Source organism: Orycteropus afer, unplaced genomic scaffold (genome assembly GCF_000298275.1).
Source record: "Orycteropus afer afer isolate SDZICR_OR568_19922 unplaced genomic scaffold, OryAfe1.0 scaffold00191, whole genome shotgun sequence".
NCBI classification, from domain to species: Eukaryota; Metazoa; Chordata; class Mammalia; order Tubulidentata; family Orycteropodidae; genus Orycteropus; species Orycteropus afer.
The window spans coordinates 5,549,102-5,568,772 of record NW_006921778.1 but is presented as its reverse complement, the minus strand read 5'-3'; positions in this window follow the sequence as shown (position 1 = coordinate 5,568,772).

Genomic DNA, 19,671 nt, shown 5'->3' with positions numbered 1-19,671 from the left:
AATGCCCAACCTTCCTTCCGAGGAGTGGCTGGTGGGTTTGAACCTCCAGCCTTCTGGTTAGCAGTCAAGTGCCTTAGCCACTATGCTACCAGAGCTCATATATATATATATATATATATATGTGTGTGTGTGTGTGTGTGTGTGTGTTTTTTGCTTATCATCTATCCAGGCAATGTCCAACCACATACATGTCTGTGATCCCTTAAGAATACAATAAGATTCAGAACTCCCAACTGGAGAACAGAACATACCAAACATATTTGGCTAAGTACAGAAATCCCATTTGTTACTCACTAGCTTCCAGGTCCCATATCTGCTCTGGCCCTGGGAAGGCAAGGTGAGAGGGTTGTGGAACCCATCTGCAATTGCCTGTCCCACTGTGCTTGCCTCAGGCAGGGACCACACAAATGCCACTGGAGCCACAGAACTGGATGGCCACCAAGACCACTGCCCCACAGGGCTGGGTGTCCTGTGCATGATGCCTGGGCCTGAGGCCATGGTCTTCTCATGACCTAACAGTCCTATTGTGACTGTGACAGTGACAGGAGGAGGCACAGAAAATGCAACAAGGGGAGAAGGTGGAGGTGGAGGTAAAGGAGGTTTAAAGTGTTTGAAGCCCATTAGGAAGGATGTGGAGGGCGGGTTTTGAGGAAGGGAAAGGAGCTGATAGCAAGGCGGGCCAGCCCACCAGCTGGATGATAAGTGCATGCCATGATGGATATGAGCAAGGCGTGTGTCTCAGAGACCTAGTGGTGACCACATAGAACTGACAGCAATGGACCCAAAGTTTTCATGCAGTCCTTCAATACAGTGGCAATGGCACAGGACTTGGGCCTGATTGGTGACCATCTATATGCCTCTCTCTTATATATAATATGGTGTTAGCCCAATATGCAAATCACATAATGTCCTATTGCACAGAATACATCATGGATGTTAAGCAACACATATCTGTGTATATACATATATACACACCCAGGGACTTCCTGTATCTACCTCCTATATTTATCTCTCTTTCTATTTCTCTTTCTCTCTCTCTCTCTGTTCTTATGTTGTTGTTGTTGTTGTTGTTTTGCCGTCAAGTCGGCCCCGACTCATAGCGACCCCTCCTTGGGTTTCCGAGGCAGTATCACTACGGAAGTAGGATTGCCCAACTATATATATATATATATGTACACATATATATACAGTTACATATAATTATATATACATTATTATTATATTACTGTTGTTGCTGTTGTTAGGTGCATCTGGTCAACTCCAACTCATAGTGACTGTACAACAGAACGAAACACTGACCAGTTGTGCACCATCCTCACAATCCTTGCTATAGTTGAGCCCATTGTTGCAATCACTGTGTCAATCCATCTCATTGAGGGTCTTCTCCTTCTTTGCTGACCCTCTAATTTACCAAGCATGAAATCCTTCTCCAGTGAATAGTCCCTTCTTACCACAAGACCAAGGTAGGTGGGACGAAGTCTGGCCATTCTCCCTTCTGAGGTGCATTCCCTCTGCACTTCTTCCAGGACAGATTTGTTGGTTCTTCTGGTAGTCCATGGTATTACATTACTGTATTATTATGTTAAAGATGTTTTATTGTATCTGGAAGTATTTCAATGTTTTATATTCATTAAAAGGTACCTAAAGACCTCTGGTGGCATGGCGCTAAGGCATTTGACTACTAACCAGAAAGTTGGCAGTTCAAATTCACCAGCCGCTCCATGGAAGGAAGATGGAGCAATCTACTTCTGTAAAGATTCATCACCTTAAAAACACAGTGGGAGTCACTATGAGTCAGAATTGACTCAATGGCAGTGAGGTTTTTTTTTTTTCTTTTTAATGTATTCTCCTATATTTATAAAATAGTTCCTATTTCTTAAAACATGAAACATAAAGATAAATTGAGTATGCCAATGATTTCTTCATAGAAATCATATGGCATAGCTATTAATTGTAATCCATCATCAATAAATATATATTTCCTATCTATCATGGAGACCAAAAAAAAGAAAAAGAAAAACTTCCTGACCTCTAGAGTTCAGACCCCAGTTTCTACCTGAGGAAATGCATCATTTTTGCAATTTGTCAGATACGCAACCTTATTCTACAACTGAAAAATGACTCACGAAGACTGTTACTCCAAGCCCTTTATAAAAGGAGATGAAAGTGGCTGAGATGGCTCATGATGTAATTGTTCGGGAACACTACTTGTTTCTCCAGTGCATTTGACGCTGCACACTCCCTTTGAGACACCTAGTGGTAGACAGTTTTCTCTAAATAAAGATGAAAGAACTGTAAGCTCAGTGTTTTGCATTTTAACTCTCCTAAAAAACTCAAGGGCTTTTGTGTATATTAACCCCTCTTTAAGTCAGCCCAGTAAGGCAAAAACAGAAAACAGTAAACAAATTGAATCTGGGTAAAAGTCAGGACTATTTGCCCTCATCTCCTGATTGCTGTACTAATTGACTAATTGACTACTTATTCTTATGTTTCTTTTTTCTTTTTCTTTTTCTTTTTTTTAGGAGCTCTGGTGGAGTAGTGGGAGCTCTGGTAGCATAGTGGGAACTCTGCTAGTGTAGTGCCTAAGGCACTTGACTGCTAACCAGAAAGTTGGGGATTCAAAACCCCAGCCACTCCTCAGAAAGAAGATTGGGTAGTCTATTTCTATAGAGATACCATCTCAGAAACCCAAGGAGGGGTTGCTATCAGTCCAATCCACTGGACAGCAGTGAGTTTGATTTTTAGGGGTTTTTTGGTGGAGTAGTGTCTAAGGCCTCTGACTGCTAACCAGAAGGTTGGCCCTGGAAGGAAGATGGGGCAATCTACTTCTTTGAAGATTTCCCACCTTGAACCAGAAATCTAATGGGGGTGGCTAAGAGTCAGTCAGAACTCACTGGATGGCAGTGAGTTTGTTTTTTTTTTTTTTTTTTCAAGGTTTTGGATTTTTTTTTTAGCTTGTTTCTTTTTTAATCATTTATTTATAAAATAAAATATTGTGAAACATCTGAATCTTTGAATTAATTTCACTGTGGCTAAGAGTTGCTCAATACATATTAAATACAATTGCATTAAGATAAAATGAGTGTAGGAGGTGTGCTAGGTCTTAAATAAAATGCATATATAAGCATCATAATATGAATTCAATTGCATATACTTGAAATTATCAAAATCATTCACTACACTATTGCCCTTTAGAAGAAATCTGTTAAAGAAAAGTCTCCAATAAAAAGATCTCACTTTATAAAAATACAAATATATATGGGGAAAGCAATGCAACTCATTGTATCAAAAAAGTTTGAGGGGTTTAGAAGAAAAGAAAACATATTTTCATTGAATTAAATTAAATATTTTCATTTAATTAAATTAAATGAGGTTAAGAATTGCTGCATCTCTCTAATAGGAATAATACCCATGCCAGAATTCTATCATCTGTTTTCTTTCAGACAAGTACCAAACCAAACCCACTGCCATTAAGTTGATTCTGATCATAGTGACCCTTTAGGACAGAGTAGAACTGCTCCATGGGTTTCCATGGCTGTAAATCTTGATGGAAGCAAACTGCCTCATCTTTCTCCTACTGAGCAGCTGGTGGGTTTGAACTGCTGATCTTTTGGTTAGCAGCTGAATGTTTTAACCACTATACCACCAGAGTACCTGTCAGATAAGTAAGAGCAGCCTATATTCTCTGAGATTAGGAGTTATCAAGGTTCTTTCCTGGTTCTCTAAAATAACAGAGTATGACACACAATATTGTACTTTAAAACACAATATTTTGTTTTTAAGGCATTTTTAGAGCAACTATTCTCTAACAGAGATTTAACCTTTGAAAATGTTAAGAGCACATGAGGAAGGACTGGGGAATTTGGGAATATAATTAAGCAATATCTGTATATTACTATTTTTCTTATTGTAAGATGTCATGGACTCTGCTGTGACTCATAGTGACCCTATGTATAGCATAATGAAACAATGCCTTGTGCTGTGCCATCCTCATAATACTTGCTATGCCTGAACCAATTGTTACAGCCACTATGCCAATCCATCTCTTTTAAGACCTTTCCCTTTCTTGCTGACCCTCTACTTTACCAAGCATGATCTCCTTCTCTAATGAATGGTCCCTTCTCAGAACATGACCAAAGTAGGTGAGATAAAGGCTCTCCATTCTGATTTCTAAGGTGTATTCTGGCTGCACATCTTTCAAGACAGGTTTGTTTGTTCTTCTAGCAGTCCATGATGTTTTCCGTATTTCTCACTAACACCACAGAGTCAGATGCATCAGTTCTTCTGTGTTCCTCCTTATTCATTGTCCAGCTTTCACATGCACATGAGGCTACTGAAAATACTGAGCTTTGGTCAGGCTCAACTTGGTCCTCAAAGTGATATCTTTGCTTTTTAATACTTTAAAGAGATCTTCTGCGGCAGATTTGCCCAGTGCAATATGTCCTCTGATTTCTTGACCTGCTTCCATGAGTGCTGATTGTGGATCCAAGTAAAATGAAATTTTTAACAACTTCAAGCTTTACTCCATTTATCATGATGTTGTTGATTGTTGCAACATCATGATAAGTGGAGTATAGGATTTTTGTTTTCTTTAAGTTGAAGTATAATCCATACTGAAGGATGGAATCTTTAATGTTTCATCGGTAAGTGCTTCAAGTCTTCTCAACTTTCAGCAAGCAAGGTTGTGTCATCTACATATTGCAGGTTGTTAATGGGTCTTCTTCTAATCCTGATGCTGCACTGTTCTTCATACAGTCTAATTTCTCAGATTATTTCCTCATCAGATTGAATAAGTATAATGAAAGGATATTACCTTGATACATACCTTTCCTGATTTTAAACCATCCTATATCCCCTTGCTCTGTTTGAATGACTGCCTTTTGATCTATGAACAGTTTCTACAAGAAGTTCTAGAATCCCCTTTTATTCACAATATTACCTATAATTTATTATGAACCACACACTCAAATGCCTTTGCATAGTCGATAAAACACAGGTGCACATCTTTCTGTTATTCATGGCTTTCAGCCAAGACCCATATGACATCAGCAATGATACCCCTTGTTCCACAATCTCTGCTGAATCCAGTTTGAATTTTTGGCATTAATAACAGTGAAACATTGTCTGATATATTACTGAGAAACTTTATACATAGCCATGTAACATTGTCTGATATAGTGCCAGTAGATAGCCCCTCAGGTTGGAAGCCACTCAAAACACAACTAGGGAAGAACTGCCTCTTCAAAGTAGAGTCAACCTTACTGATGTGGAAGGAATAAAGTTTTTTTGACATTCATTTGGTGATAAGGCACAATGACTCAAAATGAGAAGTAACACCTGCAAACATCCATTAATAATTAGAATATGGAATGTATAAAGTATGAATCTAGGAAAATTGGAAGTTGTCAAAAATGAAATACAATGCATAAAGATCAATATCCTAGGTATTAGTGAGTTGAAATGGACTGGTATTTGCTAGTTTCAATCTGACATCACATGGTCTCCTATGCTGGGAATGATGAATTGAAGAGAGATGGCATTGCATCAGTAGTAAAAATGAACATTTCGGTATCCACATACTTGGTATGAATTTCCAAAAATGAAATAGAGAACATAAAGACTGATATCCTAGGAATTACTGAGCTGAAATGGACTGCTTTTGGCCATTTTGAATCAGAAAACCTTATGATCTACTATGCTGGCAATGACAAATTGAAGAGGAATGGTGTGGCATTCGTTGTCACAAAAACTGTTTGAAGAACTGTCCTGAAGTACAATACTGTCTGTCATAGGAAATATCCATACACCTACAAGGAAGACCACTTAATACTACTATTATTCAAATCTATGCACCAAGCACCAAAGCCAAAGATGAGGAACTTGAAGATTTTTACCAACTTCTGAAGTCTGAAATGGACCAAACATGCAATTAAGATATGTTGATTATTACTGGTGTTGTTGTTGTTAAGTGCCGTCGAGTCGGCCCCGACTCATAGCGACCCCTCCTTGGGTTTCCGAGGCAGTATCACTACGGAAGTAGGATTGCCCAACCTTCCTCCCGAGGAGTGGCTGGTGGGTTTGAACCTCCAGCCTTCTGGTTAGCAGTCAAGTGCTTTAGCCACTATGCTACCAGAGCTCCCTATTACTGGTGATTGGAATGCAAAAGATGGAAACAAAGAAGGGTCACTTACTGGTAGTTGGAAAATATGGTCTTGGTGACAAAAATAACACTGGCAATTGTATGATAGAATTTTGTAAGACTGACTTATCCATTGCAAATATTTTTTTTCAACATAAACAATGGCTATACACATGGACTTCACTGGATGGAATACATAGGAATCAGATTGATGACATCTGTGGCAAGAGGTGATGGAGAAGTTCAATATCTTCAGCAAAAACAGGGCCAGGAGTTGATTGTGGAGCAGACCATCAACTGCTCATATGCAAATTCAAGTTGAAGCTGAAGGCAATTTTTAAAAGTCTATGAGAGCACTTCCAGTAAGATGGAGGAATAGGGAAACAAGCTACACAGATCCTCTGCAAGAAAGAAAAGAGAAACAAATTGTCACAGATACAAAAGATAACCCTGGAGCCCTGAGCTTTTAAAGGAAGTACATAGAAGTGGGTTAAGCACCAACTAGTGGAAAAATCTGAATGAAAACAGTGAGGACAGAAACAGACAGAGCTGTGGATCATCAGCTACTCTGGTAGCACTAATAACCAGAATATTTCCAAGTGGTGTTGGGACCTGAGAATTGACCTAAAGATCAGCCCTGGTCACCAAGGGCTGCAGGGACAACTGTCCTGGTGGCCTATGACTAGGAAAGGAAACAGCAAGGAGGGAGACAACCTGAGCTGTGGACTTTCGGCTGTCCTGAGGGAATAGTGACTTTGATTGTTTACAAGCAGTGGCCATTTTGGATATTTAAAGTGACCAAGGGCACAACCATTTTGAATGTTTACAAGCAGTGGCAATTTTAGATATTTAAAGTAACAGCATTCTCATTCAGATTCCAGGGACCTAAGAAGGGATTCCATTTGCCAAGGAGGGCAGGGACATATGAGAGGCTGCTAAGAGGAAAGGAGATAGGTAGTGACTGTATAAGTGCTTCCAACTAGCAAATAGAGGAGTCTAGTACCCTGCTTATGTAGATAACATCCAAAGAAAACTAAAATCATGGGCAAGTCACTCAAACACACAATCATCAATTAAATATAAACACAAAAATGTCACAATGTCTCAAAGACAACAGACCATCACAGTCCACACAAAGAAGCAAGATAAAGCAGGAGAAACAAGACTCTGGGATACAGACCCAGAATACATTCCCAAGGAAGAAGCAGCATTGGAACTCCCTGATAAGGAATTCCAAAGAATTATAGTTAGGTATCTTCAATGGATGGAGAGACAGATCAAGGAAAACACTGACAAATTTGAGGAAAATAGAGAGAAAACCATAGAACAATTTTGAAAGACAATACAAGAACAAAATGACAAAATAAATTAAAACTTAGAAATGATACAAAATCTACAGATAGAAATTCAGGAGATTAATAATAAATTTTCAGGAATAGACAACACATTGAACAGGCAAAGGAGTAGAATTGAATCAGTGGAAGACAAAATTAGTGAGACTGAAGACAAATACCTCAATACTTCTTTGGAAAGAGGTCAATCAGAAAAAAGATGAAAACAAAATGAAGAAAGCCTAAGGTTCATATGGGATACCATCAAAAAGAATAACTTAGGTGTAATCAGAATTCAGGAACAGGAAGAAAAGACAAATAAAACCATAGATAAAATTGTCAAAGGTTTGTTGAAAGAGAATTTCCCTGGTATGATGAAAGATGAGAATATATCCATTCAAGGAGTCCAACAAACCCTAACCAGATAGACACCAAAAGAAAATCACCAAGACACATCATCATCGAACTCACTAAAACCAAAGAAAAAGAAAGAATCCTGAAAACAGCATGGGGGAAAAGAAAAGTTACCTACAAGGGGCAACCAATAAAACTAAGCTCAGATATCTCAGCAGAAACCATGCAGGCAAGAAGAAAATGGGAGGGTATATATAAAACCCTGGGGGAAAAAAAAGATTCCAACCAAGAATTATATACCCAGGAAAATTTTCCCTCATATATGGTGAAACTAGGACATTTCTAGATAAGCAGAAATTAAGGGAATTTGTGAAAACCAGACCAACCTTACAAGAGATGCTAAAGGGAGTCCTTTGGACAGAGAACCAACAACAGCAAACAACAGCTGATCATTAACACCCGTGATGACATAACCCACAAACCAACCCAGTTATGAAAGTACCCAAAGTAAATAAGCCTACAAGTTTGTAAACAGGGAACCAGAGATATCAATTGACAAATGAGGACAACTACAAACCAAAAAGAAGGAAAAATTGTGTAGTTACAGAACTTCTATATGGTAGGAAAGTCAAGACAACTGCAAGATAGAACAGACTGTTCTAAACTTGGGGAAAAAATTATAAATCACAGGGCAACCTTAAAGAAAAATAGTAAACTTTCACATCAAAATAAAAAAGAGGATTAGCATAAATATTCAGCACATACTAAAACAATAGCAACAATGGAAGTGATAAAATGATTCATAAACAAAATGAGTTCAGTACAGAAAATTATATGGAAAAAAGAAAGCAACACCACAAAAAAGCACATAACAAAATGACAGCAACAAATTAATACTTGTTGATAATTATACTGAATGTTAATGGATTACCTACATTAACACAAGAATGGATAACCAAACTATGGTACATACACACAATGGAATACTATCCCACACTAAAGAATAATGCAGAATCTGCAAAACACCACATAACATGGATGAACTTGGAGGGCATTATGCTGAGTGAAATAAACCAATTACAGAAGGTCAAATATAGTATTAGTTCATTATTATAAAAAGTCAAGTAAAGGTTTATACATGGACGGAAAATTTCTTTGTTGGTTACGAGGGGTGGGAGGGGAGAGGAGGGAACATTGCAAAAAAAAAAAATGCATTGACCCATGTCACTTTAGTTTTGTGTAATTCACTACACATAAATTATATTTCAATAAAATGTATTTAAAAAAAAAAAGTCCTTGAGAGCCAAAATATGATCTTGATTATATCCTTCCTGAATTTAGAGACCATCTAAAGAATAAATTTGATGCACTGAACACCAGTGACCAAAAACCTGCAGAATTGTGGGATGACATCAAGAACATCATCCACAAAGAAAGCAAGAGGTCATTAAAAAGACAAGAAAGGAAGAACAGAACAAAATGGATATTAGAAAAGAGTCTGAAATTTGTCCTTGAGCAGAAAGTAACTAAAGCAAATGGAAGAAATTACAAGACAAAAGAGCTGAACAAATTTCAAAGAGCAGCTCGAGAAGGAAAAGTCAATTATTATAATGAAATATGCAAAGACCTGAAGTTAGAAAACCAAAAGAGAAGAACACACTCAGCATTTCTCAAGCTGAAAGAACTGGAGAAAAAATGTAAGCTTTGAGTTGCAGTATTGAAAGATTCAATGAGCAAATATTGCATGATATAAGAAACATCAAAAGAAGATGGAAGGAATACATACAGTCAATGTACCAAAAAGAATTGGTCAATGTTCATCTATTTCAGGAGGTGGCATGTGATCAAGAACCAATGGTACTGAAGGAAGAAGTTTAGGCTGCATTGAAAGAATTGGCGAAAAACAAGGCTTCAGGAATTGACCGAATACCCATTGAGATGTTTCAACAAACAGATGTCGTACTGGAGGCACTCACTTGGCTATGCCAAGAGATTTGGAAGATAGCCACCTGGCCAACTGACTGGAAGAGATCTATATTTATACCCATTCCAAAGAAAGGAGATCCCACAGAATGTGGAAATTATCAAACAGTATCATTATTATCACATGCAAGTAAAATCTTACTGAAGTAATTCAAAAATGGTTGCAGCAGTATATTGACAGAGAGCTTCCAGAAATGCAAGCTGGATTCAGAAGAGGACATGGAATGAAGGCTAACATTGTTGATGTCAGATGAATCTTAGCTGAAAGCAAAGAATACCAGAAAGATGTTTACTTGTATTTTATTGACTATTCAAAAGTATTCATAACAAATTATGGATAGCATTGAGAAGAATGAGGATTCCAGAACACTTGATTGTACTCATGAGGAACCTGTAATTATATCAGGAGGCTGTCATTCCAACAGAACAAGGGGATATAGCATGGTTTAAAATCAGGAAGGGAGTGTGTCAGGGTTGTATCCTTTCACCATATTTATTCAATTTGTATGCTGAGCAAATAATTCAAGAAGCTGGATTATATGAGGAGAAAGTGCATCAGGATTAGAGGAAGATTCATTAACAACCTGCAATATGCAGATGACACAACTTTGCATACTGAAAGTGAAGATAACTTGAAGCACTTACTGATGAAGGTTAAAGGCGACAGTCTGCAGTTTGGATTACATCTCAATACAAAGAAAATGAAAGTCCAATAAACAGCTTCACAATGGATAGATAAAAGATTGAAGTTGTCAGGGATTTCATATTACTTGGTTCTACAATCAACACCAATGGAAGCAGCAGTCTAGAAATCAGATGACGTGTGCATTGGGCAAATCTGCTGCAAAAAACTTCTTTCAAGTGATGAAGAGCAAAGAGGTCTCCTTGAAGACTAAGATGTGCCTAACCCCAAACCAAAACCAAACCCAAGCCAAGGTATTTTCAGTCGCTTCTTATGCATGTGAAAACTGGGCAATGAATAAGGAAGACCGAAGAAGAGTTGATGTTTTTGAGTTGTGGTGTTGGAAAAGAATGCTGAAAGTATCAGGACAAACAGATCTGTCCTGGAAGAAGTGCAGCCAGAATGCACCTTGGAAGTGAGAATGGCCAAATTTCTTCTCACCTACTTTGGTCAAATTGTTAGGAGGAACCATTCCCTGGAGAAGGACATCATGCTTGGTAAAGTGGAGGGTCAACAAAGAAGGGTAAGGCCCTCAACAAGATGGATTGACACAGTGACTTCAACAGTGGGCTCAGGTATAGCAAGGATCGTGAGGCTGGCACAGGATCAGGCAGTGTTTCGTTCTGCTGTGCATACGGTCGCTATGAGTTGGAGACTACTTGATGGCACCTAACAACAACAACAACTCCAAATTTTGATAAATAAGAGAAAAAGGGGGAAAAACCCTTGACTGAAAGACTCCAATGGAGAAATTACAGATTTGGGTCTCAGGTCCCTTACATACTCTCCATGTTTGTTTTTGTTTGTTTGGTTGGTTGGTTGGTTGGTTGGTTTGGTTTGGGTAAAGGGATTGCAAAATTTACAGAGTCAATCATAAGACTGAGTATTGTGATTCTCTGAATCAGAGGGCTGTAAACTTCTTCTATCAAGGGACAGAGAGTAAATATTATTGGCTTTTCTGACCAGATGGTTTCTGTCACAACTACTTAATTCTTTCTTTGCGGCAACAAAGCAGACAAAGACAAAAGTATTTTGAAAAAAAAAAAATGATATGAGTGTGTTCCAAAAAATTTTCTTTCATGAAAATAGGCAGGTGGTCAAGATTTGGACCTCAGGCTTTGGTTTACTGACCCCCTGCTCTAAACACTCAACATGTTTCCTAGGTGATATTGTCACCTGAGAATAGGCCCAGAATAAATGCTTAGATCTCATTCCCCTCTTCCTAACTTTCCACTCTCTCCTCCTTCTTTTCTGTTGCTTTGTCTCTCTACCTCAGCCATGAGTTGGGAATTCTCAGGCAACCCTTTCTCAGAAGCCCTGACTAGATCTATGGGAAGAAAGTAGAATTGAATGAAGCACAATCACAAAATGGTTATTAGGAACGTATTATGATTAAGAAAGGAAATACTTAGGGTGATTGCTTAACCCAGATGTATTCCTGATAATAGTAAGATTCACCATAGCGGAGATATTTGGAGGACCTCAAGCATACCAGATGAAAAACAGGCTAATGGGTACCACCTGACTCACATATTGGTCACTTTTCTTAAGATCCTTTTATTCATAAACATTGAGGGCTCAACTCCTAAACAAATTACACAAGAGTCTAGTAGGTGCATAGCTTTCTTACATGTCCTGGCTAGCAGTATTACTGGGAAGACACGTCATTTGGGAAAAAAAGAAGGAAAATTGCAGAATTTCCTCTAACCCATCTTTTACAATCAAAATAAAAGTGGGAAACTTTCTTCTAAAATTTAGAACTTAATTATGCATCAAGAGTCATCACAGCCTATGCAAAAATTATAACACAAGTATGAGTCCACAAAGTAGACACAAAGGTGAGCAAAGAAAGTTTAGCTGACGATTACATATCAGTGACTACTGTAGGCAAATGTATCAGTCAGCAGGGGGCCCACAGGAAACAAATAGCACACTCAAACTGTGTAATTTTAGGAGACCTTAATATAGAGACAATTTGCCAAGGGTTTAAGTAGGTAAATCAATAATAATCTTATAATTTATTGTTCAAAGTGTATTTGTCAGTATAACGTGAAGTTTTATTAAGAAATTATGCAAGGACAATGAGTATAAACTGCGTCTGGCTCAGCCAAACTACAGTTTGGCATAGTACAGGACCCAAGACTAGCAAGAATAAGGAGCTATTATCACTACTAGATGTAAATGGGAAATGAGAGGGAACAGTTTCTGGAACATGAAAGTTAGTAAGAAGGAAAGGCCAACTAACAGGAGCTGGAGCCCTCAATATAGGAAAATATCCAATCAATCTGCAGCAAGCCAACAGGGAGAAAGAGCATGAACTAAAATCCCATCTCAACTGTCCTCTCACCTTCTGAACTCTTGCCAATAACTCCCATAGGTTGAACCCAATATATCCCATTGCCTGAACTGGATGTAGCCCTTGTGGTTCAGCTTCCCCAGGTACAAAGTAAGATGGGGAAGGGCAGAAAGTATATCTGGAGGGGAAAATAGAAGAAATCCAGCATCATAAAAACCCTTGCAAAAAAAAAGTACCAGAAATTGGAACTATGCTTCAGTTCTACCTCTACTACAACTTTTTTCAAGTATCCAAAGAAATCTGAACTCCTAGATTCTTCTTTAACAATTTACTTCCTACTTTTTTCTATTAGATTGTAGAAAAACAGTATGGTAAGTAAGATTTTCTTTTACCTCCAATTGGGTGAAGGTGAAGATATATTTTTTCTAAATATATCTTTAGAGAGGAATAAGTGTAAGCACTAGGTTTCCATGCATATATTTAGCTTCTTTCGCTTTCTAGTTCAAAAAGATCTGTCAACATTTGCCAGTCATAGGCTGCTTATGATGGTATCACCAGCCTGAGAATAAAATAAAAGGAAAGAGATGGGTTTTTGGTTAAAAAAAAAAAAAAAAATTGTCATAGGAAACTCCCTCACTCCACCTTCAGGTCCACAAATGTCTTCAAAGGATCTTAGAGGAATTGTGCAATGCAAAAGAAATGGACAAAATGGACATATGCTAGAGTCATCACAACCACTTCACATTCAATAAATACATTGTTCAGCTACGAACAATGAAGGAAAGAATAACAACCAGAAAGAACAATTCATTGCTGTAAAATGTGGCTTTCCTTTCTGCAAAGAGGTGGAGTGATGATGGAATTACAGGACCCTAGAGGATCTAGAGAAATCCACTTTCAGGCCTAAAAGTGTACCTTTTTGCTAGGAGAAAGTCCATTGTTACACTTCCTAAAATATTACCAAGCTGAGTTTTGTTTCATTAACTTTTTTACTCTACAGAGTGACATCTCTGATATTCCATCCCTAATCAATCTGATACCCTTCCAGTTTTTAAATCCAATAATTCTATCAGTTAATCATATGAAAAATAGGAATAATTTTTCGTGGAAATCTGAACCTAATCCTTTAAACCCAAACAGAATTTTTAATGAGAACAAAGCTACTTTAAATATTTAGGCAGTTTAAAGAAGAGGAGGGAAGAATTAATTTAAAACAGAGTGTAAAAGTATGGGTGTGGAACCAGGGGATTTTCTTATTAAACAAGAATTAAAAAAGATTAAGGAAATAAATGATTGTGAGATCTTTCTAGTGAGGGTAGGAAAAGAGAAAGATATTTTGTGGATCATTTCCTAGCCCGTCTGATGTGTGAGAGTATTACCTAAGCTCCTTGAGTAATCAGAGTACTACAAATGATCTCACTTCTATTTTCTATGATATGGAAGACACACCATTCTTGGATTAACTTAGGAGTTTCCAAATTATGCATGTAGATACTGTTCACACTTTTGCATTTAAACATATGAAAAGACAGAAAAACAAGAAGCTCTTCAGCCCACCAGCAATTTTCATAATGAGGCTCTAACCTGAATGGTTGTATGGTTGTATGGTTGTATGGTTGCCGCTGGTGAGACTTACATGGATCCTAGGAGGATGGCACCAAAGAGCTAGACATAGAGAGTTTTATATGAAGGTCTTTCAATAGGAGATAATCTGTTGCCTAACAGTTATTTTCATAGGAAGTTAGTATGCTTCAATCTACTTAGAATTTCTTGAGTACTGTATCTACTTTTCATAGTAGACAAGAGTGGGTCCTGGAGTGGTTATGAAGATTCCCACAAGCCTAGGAAAAAATGAGCTTGTCACTTTCATCACTAAATTGTGACTGACCCAAGCAATGGTGCTTTCAATCACTTCATATGCATGTGAAAACTGGACAATGAACAGGGAAGACCAAAGAACCAATGCCTTTGGATTATAAGATGTAGAGCCCATCATCTTCTCCCCTTTACCATGGCTGTTTAGAAGCTCGGGACTAATTTTTTGAGCTCAAATTTCTTAATTTTCTAGTTCTTCATAGTGTTCTCATCTGACCTTTTCTTCCCCTAATCCTCACCTCCTCTATCACCTTTCTACTATCTTAATCTTGACTTTCTTTTTTTTTTTTAACTTTACCCCACCAATGCTTTTATTGCATCACTTTAAATGCTTTTGGAAAAGAAATAGATATTTAGCTAATAAATTTTGATACAATATTTCCTCCTTTCAAAGAATATACTATCAAATTAAAAAAAAGTCAAAAATATTATTGAAATATTCTATAATCTATGGAGGCCATAAAGGTCCCAGGGACCTGGGTGGTGCAAACTCTTTGTACTTGACTATTAACATAAGGGTTGGTCATTCAAACTTACCCAGTGGCTCAGTGAAAGAAAGGCCTATCTGTTTCCGTAAAGATCACAGCCCAGAAAACTTTATGGAGTAGTTTTACTCTGTAACACACAAGACTGCCATGAGTCAAAATCTACTGGAGGACAGCAATGGGTATTGTTTTGTTTATTGAGGTCTTAACAGGGAAGCCCAGAGGGTGCAAAAAAAAAGGCTTAAATGAAGGAGAGATCACATTCAGATAGGAGACCATTTTTTTGAGGAGCTGTCAAGTGAGACAAGCATTGAATGGCACAAAAATGTCAATATGTGGGGGCATGATGTTGGGAAGAAAGCAGCTCAGGGCATGTTTAAATATAATAAGTTGCAAAAACAATATAAAATAAAGGATATTAAGTCCAGGTACTGTTTGGGAGAAGCCATGGAGAATGGAGGATGTAAGGCTAGAAACACAGCTTGGGACAAAGTTGTTTGGTGTGGGATTGTGAATATCAAGGCAAGTTGGGGCATACAGAAGGTTTTTGAGTAGAAAAGTAATAGGATTGAATTGTTCTTAAAAGAAAAAAAAAAAAAAAACCAAACTCACTGACATCAAGTGGATTCTGACTCAGTGACCCCCTTTGGGTTTCCAAGGTGGTAATTCTTTACAGAAGTAGATTGCCCATTCTTCCTTCTGTGGAGCAGCTGGTAGGTTTGAACCACCAACCTTCTGTTTAGCAGTCAGATAGATGCCTTGGCACTACACCACCAGAGCTCTTGTAGAATTTCTCTAAGAGGTTACACCATTAGAGATGAAGGAATTGGGGGCCAGAAGGAGCAAGTGATTAGCAGGCAAAGAGAAATCTTTGAGGATGCCTAAGGACCAGCCATTCTGATTGCTTCATATTTATGAAACCAGTATAGATCACAGACACTCAAAACTTTTAAAGAAAAATAACAAAGGAGAAGCTGGTTTATAAGTCCTCAGAATGTAAATCCAAACCTCAATGCTAGCCTACTTTCTGCTGCCCCTGTTCCATCATCAGGCTAGAAATGTAGCTGGTAGTTCTAATGGTGACTGCAGGTCTGGCACTGCTACAGGCTTGTAAGTATGGAGAAGGTATGTAAGGTAAAAGCACCAGGAGCAGCCACCATGCCCTTTCTCTGTCCCCAGGAGATATGTGAACTTGGTGAGGAAGTCTGGGTCTCCAGCTCTGGTGGTGCAGTGCCTAAAGCATTTGACTGCTAACTAGAAGGTTGGCGAGTCAAACCCACCAGCCACTCCACAGAAGGAAGACTGAGCAATCTACTTCTGTAAAGATTTGCCACCTTGGAAACCCAATAGGACTCTGTCTGAGTCAGAATCCACTGGATGGCAGTGAGTTTGGTTTAGCTCCTATCTGCCTAGCTTATGTCCAGCTGTTGGTCAGAATCACCTCTGATGTCAAAGCTGATGATTCAGACTCCAGCATCATCCTGCAGCACCCTGAGAAGAAGGGGGGGGGGTACTTCTTTTCCAAAGCATGCTTCCATGACTGATGCCTGGGAGTCAGTAGGTTCCAGAAAAGCTTCTCTTAGAAGCCAGCGGTGAATCAGTGGCTTTCTGCCACTATTATCTCCACAACCTTTTTTTTCCCCATTCCCAACATCAGTTTGCTGGGTCCAGCTGTACTTGTGTAGATGTTGAACGCCTTCTATGAAAAAAAAAAAAAGAAGGAAAAAAAAAATCATCCCTGGGTCGAGGTTTTTCCCCCCCGAGTCTGTGCCTTTTCCACTTCCTTCGTCAGCATCTGGTCTTGTTCCCAGGCTCCATTTGACATTTGCCAAATTCACATGGGGCGCCCTGCCTTGGCGGCTCCAGGCGATGACTCCTTAGGAACTTCCCAAGGACCAGGGAGCTGCAGGCTCAGACAAGCTGAGGGGGAGAGTCAGCGAGAGAACGGGAGAGAAGGTGGGGGAAACTGGGTGTCAGGGAGAGAAGGGGTGGGGGGCTGTGACACAGGCCAAACTGAGGCTGAACAAGGTTCATTCCTTAGCAGCCTCTCCTCATTTCAAAGCTCCGTTGGCTCTGCTATAGCCTAGAAGGCGACTGTGACACTGTCTCCGACTCTCCTCTCCCTGCCTCATTTGGTTGCTCTTAAAATCGCTTTCGTGGATTAATGAGTTTGCAAGTACAAATCCGAGCTGGCTGCCTGGCTGCTTCTCCTGTCCCTAAAATAGGTACTGGTGCTAAGACTCTAGGCGATCAAAGTCATGTAGGCTGCGCAGCGCCAAGCGCCTGGACACAAGGCACGCGGAACCCTACACCTCCTCCCCGCCAGCTGAGCGCTGGACAGCACCTTCACTGTTCCCTTACTGACGCTCAGCGCGGGGCGCTGTGTGGCAGCCCTTCAAGAGTCTATCCTCAGTCTTGTTGTTGTTGTTGTTGTTGTTGTTATGTGCCCTCGAGTCTGAACTGACTCATAGTGACCCCTCCTTTGGTTTCTGAGGCAGTATCACTATGGAAGTAGATTGCCTCATCTTCCTTCTGAGGAGTGGCTGGTGGGTTTGAACCACCAGCCTTCTGGTTAGCAGTCAAGTGCCTTAGGCACTATGCTACCAGAGCTCCCATCCTCACTCTTAGGCTGTTCTCAAAGATGGGTCTGTGAAGGGAGCTAGGCTCTGAATTTTGTGCTTTAAAAAGTTCTTGACACATACAGAAAGTTCTTGACAAAGATACTTACAGGGAGGCCCCTAAACCATCACCAGCCCTTCTTTATTGAAATAGAAAAGGGCGCTTTGGAAAGTAGTTCTTTGAGGGCTAAGCCCATCTGACCTTTCTTCAATCATTTTAGCTTCTTACCTTCCCTGCCTCTAAGGTTCTGGTCACTATTACACATTTAATGCCTTCACATAGAAGTGCCACCGAACCCTATGGTTGCATCTATCGCCAAAGCATGGAGATAAATAAGCACACAGGTTTCTCAGTAATGAGGAAGGAAGGAAAGCACTAATTAAAGGTGGCTAAAGAAGTGCTTAGGAGCTCTGGTGGTGTAGTGCCTAAGGCACTTAACTGCTAACCAGAAGGCTGTGGTTCAAACCCACCAGCCACTCCTGGGAAGGAAGTTGGACAATCAACTTCCATAGTGATACTGCCTTGGAAATCCAAGGAAGGATCACTATGAGTTGTTGAGTTTTTAAAGAAGTGCTCAGAGGTGTACAGGACACACAGGTAAAGGTGTCAAATTCTTAGAAGGGTTACTGGTTTCAAAAGGTTTCTTTCCCAACCAGAAAAGGGCCATCTTAGAAATTACCCTGTAGGAGAAAGAAGCATCTTAGGATCTATTTGCTAACCCTTTCAAGACAGAATTACTTTCTGTTTTGACTCTTCAGTTGAAACCATGTGTGACAGAAGGCATTTTGAATGAAATGGGGGAAAATGAAAACTTTTTTTGAGGAATGGATTTTAATACAATTAGTGGGACATATGTGCCTCTGGTGTTGGGTTTGATGGACTTAAGCTGGTTCTTCAGATTTACACAATTCCACAGGCTCCCAACAGATGGCAACATGCACTATTAGTGGGATACAGGCTTCCCACTAAACCCCAGAGGTGGAAAATGTAAGTGGGTACTGTATATTCCATAAGTCACAAAAGGGTTAAAGCATATTTAGGTACATATGAAGGGTTAGGGCAAAGATAAAAAAAAAAAAAAATACTCCTAGTGGAGCAGTGGTTAAGCTTTGGCTTCTAACCCAAAGGTCAACAGTTTGAATGCAGTAGCCACTCCAGGGGTGGAAGTCTGCTCCAGTAATGAATTTCAGTCTTGGAAATCCTTTGGGGATAGTTCTACTCTGTCTTAAAGGGTTGCTACAGGGTCACTATGGTTTAGAATTGGCTCAACATTAGTGGATTTCGTTTAGGGCAAAGATAGAAGAAGAAAGGTGAGGGAAATTCCTGAATATTTTACTAATGTTAAAATTCCATAGATTTGGCTTGGTCCTTTTTTTTTTTTTTTTTTTTCCTTTTAGGTCATCAATTCTGGATTTTTTAATGGAAGAGAATGACATCAAAGAAATTCATTGGCCTAGAAGAAAAAAGCCCGTAGGCGTTTAGGTAGTACATATATGGAGCCAGAAAGCTCTGGTGCATCAGGGAGACTCCAACTTAAGGCAACAGCATGGGTGAATATGGGCCTATTGTGGACTGGGAATTAGAGGCTAGGAATGTTGCTTGAGCAATTGCCCCCACTCAGGCCTTCCACATCTAGAGGCAAACCAGTCTTGATGGAGAGAGTTTAGTGTGAAACTGGGGTGGAATTAGGTTTCCAAGTACCTTGCCTAATACCTTTTCATTTGTTCTATCATCAGGTTTTTTCAGGAAGATCTTCATTTTGCAACTGGTAGAGTTAGTGCTGACCTACGACTTCACTGGATGTGACTTTAGAAACTTCACACAGGAATATGATGAAGTTATCTATAAAGAGCTGCAAAGACTTTGGCTTGAGGTAAGTACAGAATTTAAAAAAAAAAAAATATATA